This window comes from Loxodonta africana, chromosome 21 (genome assembly GCF_030014295.1).
Source record: "Loxodonta africana isolate mLoxAfr1 chromosome 21, mLoxAfr1.hap2, whole genome shotgun sequence".
Classification (NCBI taxonomy): Eukaryota; Metazoa; Chordata; class Mammalia; order Proboscidea; family Elephantidae; genus Loxodonta; species Loxodonta africana.
In genome coordinates this window covers 27,744,038-27,755,785 of record NC_087362.1, presented here as the reverse complement: position 1 = coordinate 27,755,785, position 11,748 = coordinate 27,744,038, and the positions used below count along the sequence as shown (strand labels likewise).

The 11,748-nt window shown below is 59.6% G+C and overlaps 1 pseudogene and 2 gene segments (V, D, J or C); all 3 read right to left on the bottom strand.

The window, feature by feature from the left end:
- Window positions 1-11,748, bottom strand: part of LOC104846692 (immunoglobulin heavy constant gamma 1-like) — a 398,675-nt gene that overhangs the window by 47,011 nt on the left and 339,916 nt on the right.
- LOC135228350 (immunoglobulin heavy constant gamma 1-like) overlaps window positions 1-11,748 on the bottom strand; it is a 441,642-nt gene that overhangs the window by 90,993 nt on the left and 338,901 nt on the right.
- LOC104846691 (immunoglobulin gamma-1 heavy chain-like) lies at window positions 2,877-4,271 on the bottom strand (annotated as a pseudogene).

Sequence of the window (11,748 nt, the reverse complement as noted above, 5' to 3'; positions counted from 1 at the left end):
GGCGTTGAGGCTGGGCCTTTAGCTGGAACAGTGTTGGTGGCTGGGAGATTGTGGGTATCCTGGACGAAGCCCCTTGATGGGCCTCCATTCAGGCAGAGGCTGGGAGCATCTGTCCCTTTGGTTGAACTCCACATCTAAGAGCACTGCTTGGGAGGCTAGGACTGGATAGAAAGCCCCTTCCCAAGGGAGCATCATTTCTGGGGGTGATGGTCAGTGGCTCCCCTGCCTTGGCACATGATATCCCTACCAAGGATCTTTGAGATTTGGTGTCTCTCTGAGCCAGCCCTGGAATGGAGCTTGCACTCAGGTCCCTGCTTGAAATGGACATAGGGAATACTGGCCCATTCGCTCCTCCAGAATGGACATGCACAGCTGACCCTGAGGGCCTCCCAGTGTGATGACCCCACCAGCGCTCCTGGTGCTGCTGTAAATGCTATTTAGGTATGGGGTAGTGGGGTATCCAGGCTGCTGAGGTCAGGGGGAGGACGTGCTGTCCACCAGGTTCCCTGACAGGAGGGAAATGAGACAGCATGGTCAGAGGGCAGTGAGTGGTCAGGAGCGGTGGGGCCACAGGGCATGGTGGAGGTTGGGTGGAGGGTGGAGCCATCTGAAGCCTGTGGTAGGTTTGGCTTCTATGTGTTTCTCTCTCAGTAGCCCCTAGGCAGCCTGCCCGATCATATTACCATAGTCAGGGACAATGGTCCGCTTCAGCTCCACCACCGAGGAGAAGATCCACTTCACCTGCGGGTGACAGCGTGGCAACAGTGAGCAGGCCAGCCCAGGCCCCTACAGCCCCAGGCCCGGAGCCCTGAGGTCCCCTCTCTCCCTCTGCCTACCCGCCTGGGGTCCGGCTGCTCCATGCATGGGGACCCTACTGGCAGAGTAGCCTGCTGTAGGGGGCGATGGGCTGGAGGTGGGGGGTTGGGGGCTGGTACAGAGTAGAGGCCCTGAGGATCAGACCTTGAAGAAGGTGATGGTGGCGCTGTAACACACGCTGAGCAGGAAGAGGGTGATGAAGATGGAGATGGTGCTCCACAGCCCATCCAGCTCCCCATCCTGAGCCTCCACACAGCTCTCATCCGGGTGCAGCTCTGGGAAGGGGACAAGGAATCAGCGAGGGTGTCCATGCCGTGGTGCTGGCACAGACATGGGGGACAGGAAGGTCCAGGAGGAAGGGCCCCAACTATGCTGGGGGTGGCCTTCCAGTTCCCTCACCCTGTCTTCCCTGCCTGTCCCCTTGCAGGAAGGGCTGAGCCAGCAGGTCCCCATGGTCAGCTGTCCCTGGCCATGCCTCTTCTATGGTTTCTCAGAATAGTGCTGGGGACCCCTCCCCAGACTTGCGTACTGTCCTCAGTCCCATCCCTCTCCTACAGCTTGGACCCCAGCATGGCTGGGAACACCTGTCCCTGGTTAAGGCCCAGCCAGCTGTGAGAACCACTCGTTTTTGCTGGCCTACCAGCTCTGGGCTGGTCAGAGTAGCATAAGGGGCCATCTTGGGACATGGCCACCCGAAGCCCACCTGCCTCCTGCCTGGGCCCCGGGTCTTCCATTGCATCTCCCAGGGGTGAAAAGGTCTGGAGAGCAGGAGGGACAGTACAGCCCGCCTTCCCCGGGAAAGCACAGTTGTAAGTAGTGATGTTGGGAACAGTGAAGGGCTTTTGACCCCTTTTGTGTGAGGGGGCAGGAGTGTGAGTGTGCAGGAGGCCGGTGGCAGTCTTTGTCATCACAGGATTGAGCTCATGGTGACGTGAGGAGACCAGGAGTGTTGCCCATTTGAGCAGCTCTGGAGGGTGGGCCTGGGAGGAAGCATGTGGGTCCTTGCAGGTAGGGACCTATCTGAGTTGGTCAGGTATAGATGAGCTTGGAGCAACCCACAGGGCACTCCTGCAACTTTGGAGGGTGTGGGATGAGGCTGGTGTGTGTGTTCATGTGACCTGGGCTTGTGCTGGCAGGCATTGTGCAGTTTGCCCTGTGTGAGGCCCCAGTGTATAAGGGGAGTGCTTGTATGTGTGTGTGTGAGTGTGTCCACATGTTTGTGTGTACATGCATGCCCCTGTATATACGTGTGTGTGGGTGCATGTGTGTGCTTGTAAGTGCATGTGTGTCCATGTGTTTGGGTGTGTTTACTTGTGTGTATGTGTGCATGTGTATGTACGTGTGTGTATATGCGTGAGTGTGAATATGAGTGTGTGTGTGCCATGTGTTTGTACATGTATGTGTGATTTTATGTGAGTGCATGTGTACCCATGTGCCCATCTGTTTACGTGTGTGTGTTTGTGTGTGTGTGCACTGTGATCCATGTATTTGTGTGTGCATGTGTGAGGCATGTGTGAGGCATGTGTGAAGGTGACCTGTGGGTGCTGGAGTGTTGTTTATCAGAAGAAGCTTGCTTTTCATGGGTCTGAGCTCAGTGTCCATGTGGGTGTCCTCCCTCTCCTGGGCAGACCGCCTGGATCCTGAGTGTGTTGTGTGGAGTGATCTGTTCTTGGAGCCCCAGTGTAAAAAGAGGGCCTGTCCCCATATCCGGGGACCTCTATGTGAACACAGAGCCACCATGGGGAACTCCTGCAGGGGACCCCTGGGACAACTTAGACACTCTCCACCACACAGCCTCCCTAGGTGCATCTACCTGATCCCTCCCTCACTCCAGCACCGTAGCTGCAGGCTGGAGGAGGGACCCAGAGAGGAGACACTGTTAGCGAAGGACCTGTCCTTGTAGCAGGCTGCCCATGGCTGGCTTTCCCAGGGTGGCTTGCACAGACCCCACGCGATCTCCCCCAGTGGTGACAGTGCAGGTCTCAGGCCCCACCTGACCCCACAGCCTGGCAGAGCTCAGGCTCACGTGGGCCTCAGAAAGAATCACGCCAGTCTTGCAGGACACCAGGGCAGAGCTGGGTGCTTTATTTTCAGGGTGGGTCGCCTGGGGTTATTTACAGGTGAGGTTCCAGGTGTGCTCAGGGGCCCCACCAATCAGTGGGAGAGGCACTCGCTGGGTGTGCTGGCCAGGCTCATTTACCAGGAAGCAGGGAGATGGACTTCTGGGTGTAGTGGTTGCGCAGCGCCTCATGCAGCACCACGCAGGAGTAGGTGTTTCCTTGCTGCCAGCTATCCTTGGGCACTGTGAGCTTGCTGTACAGGAAGAAGGTCCCATCGGCCTCGGGGTGGACTTCTGTGTTTGTGTAGCTGTTCTCAGGCTCTGGCTCCTAGTTCCTTTCCCACATAACATCAATTTCAGACGGGTAGAATCCCTTCACCAGGCATGTGACACTGACCTTGTCCTTGGTCAGCTCATCTCGGTGTGGGGGCAGGGCATACACCTGTGGCTCATGGGGCTGTCCTGTGGGGATGAAGGTGGAGAGGGTTATTCCCAGTACAGAGGAAGGGGTTGCCCACCCCTCCTCGCCCACCTACTGCCTCACCTTTGGCCTTGGAGATGACCTTCTCAATAGGTGATGGGAAGGCACTACTGTTGACCTTGCACTTGAACTCCTTGCCTGTGAGCCAGTCCCGATGCGAGATGGGGAGTGCACTGAACACGCGGTACGTGCTGTTGGATTGCAGCTCTGGCTGGCTGGTCTTGGCTGCGTTCACCTGTTTGCCATCCATGTACCAATTGAACTGCACGTTCAGGTCTTCCTGGCCAACATCTATCACCAGGCACGTCACCTCGGGGGTTCGGGAGATCGTGAGGGTGTCCTTGGGCTTTGGGGGGAAGACGAAGACAGAGGGTCCTCCCAGGAGCTGAGGAGCTGGTGGGAAGAGCTGAGAGTCAGTGACAGGGCCGTAGGGGCTGGGGCGTGGATTGGGTTTGTCCTCCCATTGGGGCTGTTTCCTCTTAGCAACGGTGGGGCTCACTTTACCTTGGCATTTGGAACAATCTCTCTTGCAGGGACTTGGCATTGCAGAGAGAGCAGACAGACAAGGAGTGTTACCTTAATGGAGAGGAGAGTGGGCATCCCAGCTGGGAGAGGGAATGTTTGGCCCTCAGACTGGAATGAGGTCAAGTTAGGCTGTTTCATGAAGCAGTTGTCAGCTGTGAGACTCACCATCCGACTCTGAGCACAAGGACTGGATTATGGGTATCCAGATTGTGTGTCCCCTGGGCCTGTGGGTAACCCCAGAAGATGCCCTCCTTGAATTTGTGGGACCCCAGGGTGGGGCAGGCAGAGCCCTTTAGTGGGAGGAGACAGGCAGGGGCCACCAGCTGCCCTGCATCTCTTCGTGCCTCAGGGGCCTCAGGCTGACCCTGAACCTATCTGCTGGGGACACAGGCTGTGGGGACCCCCTCCCAACCATGCTTATGGCTCACCAAACTTGTCCACCTTGGTGTTGCTGGCCGGATGGGCGATGCTGCAGATGTAGGTCTCGCTGGTCCAGCGGCTGGTGGGCACCACCACCATGCTACTGAGGGAGTACAGGCTGGATGACTGCAGGACGGCCGGGAAGGTGTGTGCTCCAGACAGAGCTCCAGAGTTCCAGGACACCGTCACTGGCTCTGGGAAGTAGTTGGCGACCAGGCAGGCCAGAGCCACCTTGGACTAGGTTGTGGTCCCACAGCCGGGGGCCAGGGAAAAGACTGATGGGGCCTTGGTGGAGGCTGCAAGAGAGGGGGCCCCACATGACCATGTGCCCAGGCCAGGCCAGGCTGCCTGACTGCCAGGTGCGTCTTCTGTGCTCACAGGCATCAGGGGTACACACCTGAGGAACACATCTGGGCACACACCTGGGTCACAGAGCTAGTGAGACTCATCCACTCCCACTTCAGCACCTCCTCTCTGGAGGCCCCTAGGAAGTTGCCAGGCCTGGAACATCTCTGATCTGACATGCTTCCAGGACCAGGAGCCTTGGCTGTGGCCTCGTTGACTAGGCCAGAACCACGGGCTTGGTTCAATCAGCTGGCCAGCTTTCCAAGCCCACCTAGAGCCAGCTCAGCCCTGGGGTCTCCCAGTACCTTCCTCCCACTTTGCTTATCCATTAACTTTAAGGTGGGTGGCACCAGGTTCCCCACCTCCCCGGGGTGCCAGACCTAGTCCTCTGCCTGACCACGGACTGTGGGCCCCTGCTCCAGCCAGCTTCTGTGTGGTCTTTGAGCCAGTGACCATCTCTGTGCCCTCTTGTTCCAGCCTGAGCCTGTACTTGGGATTGGCAGCCCCTGCTGCACCCTGCCAGCACTCCAGTCCAGGGTGCTCCACGCAGAGCCTCTTGCCACTCCTGTCTCTGCCTTCTGTGTCTCCAGGTCTCCTGGAGCCCACTCTCTCCCTCCAGGAAGGATCCCTCTATGTAGTGAAGGCTGAGCAGGCCTTGCCTCCTGCCAGTGACTGCTGTCCAGGCCCCTCCCTGTCCTGGACCAAGCCCCTGGGAGCATGTGCATGCCTTTCTCTGCCCCCCTCCCCTCCACTGGCCAGCCCAAGCCCCCAGCCCAGGCTCCTTCTAATCTGCTCCTCTAGGCCTGAGCTCCTGTGGCCCCCTGTGACTCCTCAATCCAGCACCCCCACTCTCTACACTGTGGCCTACCTGTCCTTCCTGGCCACTCTCCAGCTCCTTGCTCAACCAGACGCTTCCTCATCCTTGCATGGTCCTCCCTGAGCTAGCTCCAAGGCACAACCTCTTGCTCCCTCCACAACCCAAACTCAACCTGTCCCTGCCTTTGCCCACCTGGCTCTCAGGTCTGTCAGTTCAGCCTGAGCCCCACCTACCCTCAGGCCCTGCTTCCTAGCCTAGCAGCTCTGGAATCCAGGGTATCCCAGCCCACCTTCAGCCCAGGTGGGAGCCCTGCACCTGCCCTTGGATCCTCTTCTTCCCTGTTTGTGCAGGTACTGTGAGCCCCAGCTAAGCTGAGTACACCCTCTGTCCTTGAGTTCTCAGGCTTCAGAAGCTCAAGCCCACCCCCTGCCAGGTCTGTTCCTCTAACGATGGACACCCCTGGCAGCCCCCTGTCCCTTGCCCACTTATACCACAGGTTCCAGCAGCTGCTGCTCAGGCCCCTCTGCTGGGTCAGCCACCTTGTGATCCCACCCCATAACCCCACCACCGCTAAACAGAGCTGGGCCCTTTGGAAAAGCCTCTGGCTTCCCCCTCAGCCCTGGGTCCTGCACTGCCCAGGGTCCCCTCCCTGCAGCAGCCCTGGAGCTCTTGCCAGTCCAGTCTCCTACCTCTGCCCACCTGCTCCCTGTCAGTCAGCTCAGACCCGGCCCCTACCAGCTTTCAAAGCCCAAGGCACTTCGCCCTCCTCAGGGCCCTCAGCACTGACCAACCAGAACTCCTGCCCCAGCTCCTGCAGGACTCCCGCAGTCTCCTGCTCTCTTGCCCTGAGGCCATCTACCCAGGCTCTGAGCCCGGGACCTGACTCTGTGTCCTCAGGCCTTCCGCCCCCCTGCCAGCCCCAACACATTCAGCCCAGACCTGCCAGGTGGCCCTCTTCTATTCACTCACTTCCCAGGGCTGGGCTTGTTCCCTGGGCCACCAGGACACCCACCCTCGGCCCAGCTGTTCAGGTGCCAAGGCCCTCAGTCTCTCCTGTCAGAGCAACCACCTCCCACCCCCAACTCTCGGCCCCAGCTCTCTGACCTCAACTCCCTGCACCCAGCTCCTAAGTCATATCTCCTAGCTCTCAGTTTCCAGCCCCCAGCTCCTAGAGCCCAGCCCCTAGCTTTAAGTCCCCAGTGTCTTGTACCCAGCCCCTATGTCCCAGTCCCCAGCTCCTGGAACCCAGACCCCAGCTACCAGTCCCTAGCTCCTGGCACCCAACTACCAGCTCTCAGCTTTCAGCCCCTAGATTCTAGCACCCAACCCTCAGCTCCCAGCCCCTAGCTCTCAGTTCTTAGTAGACAGCTCCCAGCTCCTGGCTCGTAGATCCCAGCCTTCAACTCCCTGCTCCTGGCAACAAGCCTCTAGACCTCTATCCCCAGTCCCTACTTCTCAGCTACCAGTCCCTGGTCCCTATCTCACAGCTCCCAGCCCCAGACCCCACCACCCTGCTCTCAGCTTCTAGCTCTAGCTAGCCTCCATCTCCCAGCCCTCAGCTCTCAGGTCCCAGTTCCCAGCCCCAGCTCCTAGCATCTACCTCCTAGCCCTAGCGCCTACCTCGCAGCTTCCAGCATTCACTCACCAGCCTTGGCTCCCAGCCTTTGGCTTCCAGCTCCTGGCATTCAATTCCTAGCCCCCAGGTCCCAGCCCCCAGCCCCCAGCTCCTAGCCTCCAGTTCCCAGTTCCCAGCCCCAGCTCCTATCTCCCAACCCTAGCCCCTAGCTCTTAGCACCCAGCTCCCAGGACCCAGCCCCTAGCTCTTAGCAACCAGTTCCTAGCACCCAGCACCCAGCTAGTAACCTCCAGCCCCCAGCTCTCAGTTCCCAGCTCCTCGCAAATAGCTCTTGGCACCAGGACCCCAGGACCCAGTCCTCAGCTCTCAGCTCCTATCTCCCATTCCTAGCACACAGCTCCCAGTCCAGCATGTATCTGTCAGCTCCCAGCATTCACCCGCCAGCCCCCGGCTCTCAGCTCAATGCCCCCAGCCCCATCTCCTAGCACACAGCTCTCAGCCCCCAGCTCCCAGGCTGTAGCCCTCAGCTCTCAGCTCCCAGCTCCTAACCCCTATCTCCTAGCACCCACTTTCTAGCCTCCAGCTCCCAGTCCCCAGCTCCCAGCATGCAGCTCCCAGCCCCCAGCTGCTAGCACCCAGCTCCTAGCTCCCAGCTCCTAGCACTCTGTTCCTAGCCCCCAGCTCCTAGCGCGCAGATCTTAGCACCTAGTTTCTATCACCCAGCTCCTAGCCCCTGGCTCCTAGCCCCAGCTCTCAGCCACAAGCTTCTAGCACCCAGTTCCTAGCCCCTAGATCTTAGCACTCAGCTCTAAGCCACCAGCTCCTAGCACCCAGCTCCTGGCCCCCAGCTCCTAGCACCCAGCTTCTAGCAATCAGCTCCTAGAACCGAACTCCCAGCCCCCAGCTCCTAGCAACAAGCTCCTAGCCACCAGCTTCTATCACCTAGCTCCTAGCACCCAGCTCCCAGCCCCCAGCTCCTAGCACCCAGCTCCTAGCCTGAAGCTGCTAGCACCCAGCTCCTAGCCCCTAGCTCCTAGAACTCAGCTCTCAGGCACCAGCTCCTAGCACCCAGCTCCTAGCCCTCAGCTCCTAGCCCCGAGCTCCCAGCGCCTACCTCCTAGGGACTAGCTCCTAGGACCCTACTCCCAGCCCCCAGCTCCCAGCACACAGCTCTTAGCCCCCAGCTCCTAGCCCCCAGCTCCTAGCTTGAAGCTGCTAGCCCCCAGCTCCTAGCTTGAAGCTGCTAGCACCCAGCTCCTAGCCCCTAGCTCCAAGAACTCAGCTCCCAGCCACCAGCTCCTAGCTACCAGCTCCTAGCCACCAGCTCCTAGCTCCCACTTCCTAGGGACTAGCTCCTAGGTTGCTGCTCCCAGCCCCCAGCTCCTAGCCCCAGCTCCCAGCCCCCAGATCCTAGTCCCCAGCTCCTGGCAACCAGCTCCAAGCTCTCAGCTCCTAGCTCCCAGCTCCTAGCACCCAGCTCCCAGCCCCCAGCTCCTAACAACAAGCTCCCAGGGTCAGCACCTACCTGTCAGCTCTCAGTATCACTTACCAGACCCCAGCTCTCAGCCCCAGGCTCCCAGCTCCTAGCATTCAGCTTTCAGCCCCAAGCCCCCAGCTCCTAGCACCCAGCTCTGAGCCCTAGTACTGACCTTTCAGCTCCCAGCATTCACCCACCAGCTCCCAGCTCTCAGACCCAGTCTTCCAGTCCCTGGCCCTAGCTCCCAACTGCCCGCTCTCACCACCCAGTTCCCAGTCCCCAGCTCACAGCTCCCAGCTCCTAGCACCCTTCCCCTATCCCCCAGCTCACGCCTCACAGCCCCAGCTTCTAGCTCTCAGCTCCTAACCCCTATTCCCCACATCCCAGCTCCTAGCACCCAGTCCCTAGCTCCAGATCCCAGCCCCTAGTACCCAGCCCCAAGTCCCTAGCACCTAGCTCCCAGCTCCCAGCTTCTAGCTTCTAGGACCCAGCCCCCAGCCCCCCAGCTTCCAGTCTCTACCTCCCAGTTCCTGACACACAGCACCTATTGCTCAGCTCCAGGCCCCTAGTACCCAGCCTCTGTGTCAATCCCCTAGCCCCTAGCACTTAGCTCCCAGCTCTCAGCTCCCAGCCCCCAGCTCCCAGTCCCTAGCCCTCAGCTCTCTGCTACTGGTTCCTAACACCTAGCTCCCAGCACTCATCTCTAAGCTCCTAGCTGCCATCTGCCAACTCTAAGTACCTAGCACCCAGCTTGTACCTCCCAGCCCTCAGCTCTCAATCTCCAGTCCCTATCCCCAGGCCCCAGATCCTAGCACCCAGCACCAGCTTTTGGTCCCTAGTTCCCGGCTCCTAATACTTAGCATTCAGCTCCAACCTCCTACTACCCAGGCCCCAGAACCCAGTTCCTCGTCCCCAGTCCCCAGCTTGCAGCTCCCAGCCCCTAGCCCCAAGCCCCCTATTCTCCACTTCTAACACCCAGCCCCCAGCTGTCAGCTCTTAGCTCCCAGCCCCTACCTGTCTGCTACTATCCCCCCAACCCCATGCCCCTAGTACCTAGCTCCCAGCTCCTAGCACCCGGTTACCAGCCCATAGCACCAGATCCAAGCCTCTAGCTCCTAGCCCCTAATACCCAGCCTCTACCCCAGCTCCCAACCCACACCTCCCAGCCCTCAGCTTGTAGCTCCCAGTTCCCCGCACCACCTACCCCAGCCTCATTCCCCTAGTTCCCTCCCAGATGAGCTCCTGGCCCCTGTCAGTCCTCACCCCAACCTCCTCAACCCTAGCTTTGGCCCCTGATCTCCCCACTGGCAGGATCAGTGCTGACCACCAACCATGACTGGATCCCCCCCCCCAGCCCTATAACTGCTTCTTGGGGTCTGACATCTCACCTTTGTCCCTTGGTCCCATGATCTGACCCTTTCTGCCAAAAGCCCATCCCACTGCCCACTCAGTGCCTGCCCTGGGCCCAGCCCCCAGCCCACTGATCTTAGGCACAGGGACACCTACTCTGACCCCTCCTGCCCTTGGCCCTGGCTGTAGCCTAGGATGCCCCCTGCCACCTTCTCTGATCCTCCCCTGGGGCCCCTACTGGCTCCATGGGTCTGGACTGAGCCCTCTGGCCACTGGAAGGCACCTCCCCTGTGCCGAGCCCACCCCATCCCTGAGCCCACAGTTCACACCTGCCCTGCCCCGCCCGATGTCAGGCTGGCACTGCCCTGTGCCCCGAGCACACTCAGACACTGTGCAGCTCCCAGGCTTCCACCCACCTATCCTGGCACTGTCTCCAAGGGCCCAGGGCCCCCTGCAGCCTGCCTCTGCTTGCCTTTGACATCCAGCACTGTTGGCGAGGCTGTGCCCCTGCCACCACTCCTTGGTCCCTGCAATGGGCAGCCCCTAACCCCATGTTGCCAGCCATTCAGCCTTGAGCGGCCAGTTGTTTCCTGAGCCTGAAGGCCTGTTCCATCCTCTGCTCATTCCAGACTCCTTGTGGCTGTTTCGCTGCCCAGGCCTGGCAGCTCCCACCAATGCCCTCCACCCTCTCCCCTGCCCTGTCCCCCTCTCCTCTGCAGACAAGCTGCTCCCTGCCCCCCCCACTCACCGAGCCAGTGTCCTGCGCTGGCCCTGGCTCAGGGGGCTGCTGGTCCCTCCCAGCCCTGGCCCCTGAGTTGTGAACTCCTCCACAGGCTGCAACAACTAAGAACGGGATTGAAACCTGGCTGGTACCGCTTTCTTCCTAAAGTTCTCCTTTCATCTGGGTGATTTCTGCCTTGGGGGGAGTCCAGACACTCTAGGGCCTCTCACCTGGGCATGTGGGGAAGGGGTGGTGCCCTGGGACCCAGAGGATCCCAGGGGGGCAGGTAGAAGCACCAGGCAACAGGTGCTGGTAACTCCTGCGATCCCCCACAGGATCCCCAGGCCAGTCTGGCCTGTGCAGTGACTGTGACCCTCTAAGGCCCCCCACAACAAGTGCCCAGAGCTTAAACCCGCCTGCAGGCTGAGGTTCCAGGGCCTCTCACCGAGCCCCATGGGCACTTCCCTCTTCCCTGACATGGATGCAGTGTGGGCAGATAGATGCCCCTGGATGAATCTGGTCTTGGTGCTACTCAGACCCTCAGCCCAGCCCCAAGCCACATCCTCTTCCACACTCTTCTGAGCTACCAGCACAACTGGCCTTTGGAGGAAAACCTTGTCATTTTGATCCCTGCCTCTGGCTTCTGCAGGTGGCTTCCCTCCTACCTCTTTGGCACCATCCTTGACCCATCTTCCTGACCATCGAATGGGCACAATTCCCTGGCCAGAGGGGATGTTGGCCTCAGGATTCAGCCTCAGGGACATTTGCAGACACTAGAGAAACACACTGAGTCCATATCATCCCTGGTCAGCTCATGCATGTTGACGACTTTGGCAAAGACCCTCAGCGTGTTTCTGTCTTCTTAGTTTAGAACTGAGAGTGTGCATCCCATAGAGTCCATGTCTACCACTATGCCCAGCTTTCTGGAAGATCTGCTGACAAATCTTCCATGTGGTGTGGAGCCCACCATCTTCTGGTTCCAACCTGTCTTGGCCCCCTCGGTTCTCCCAGGACTGCTCCTGAATTATAGCCGTGTGGGCTGGTCTCCAGGAAACATGGCAACTCTGGAGGTAATTACAGGATTCACAAGCACCAGGTGGCTACTCTCCATGGACCAAGGAGGGGAAAAGCTGCATTGGTGAGTGGTCATTTGGGTATTTA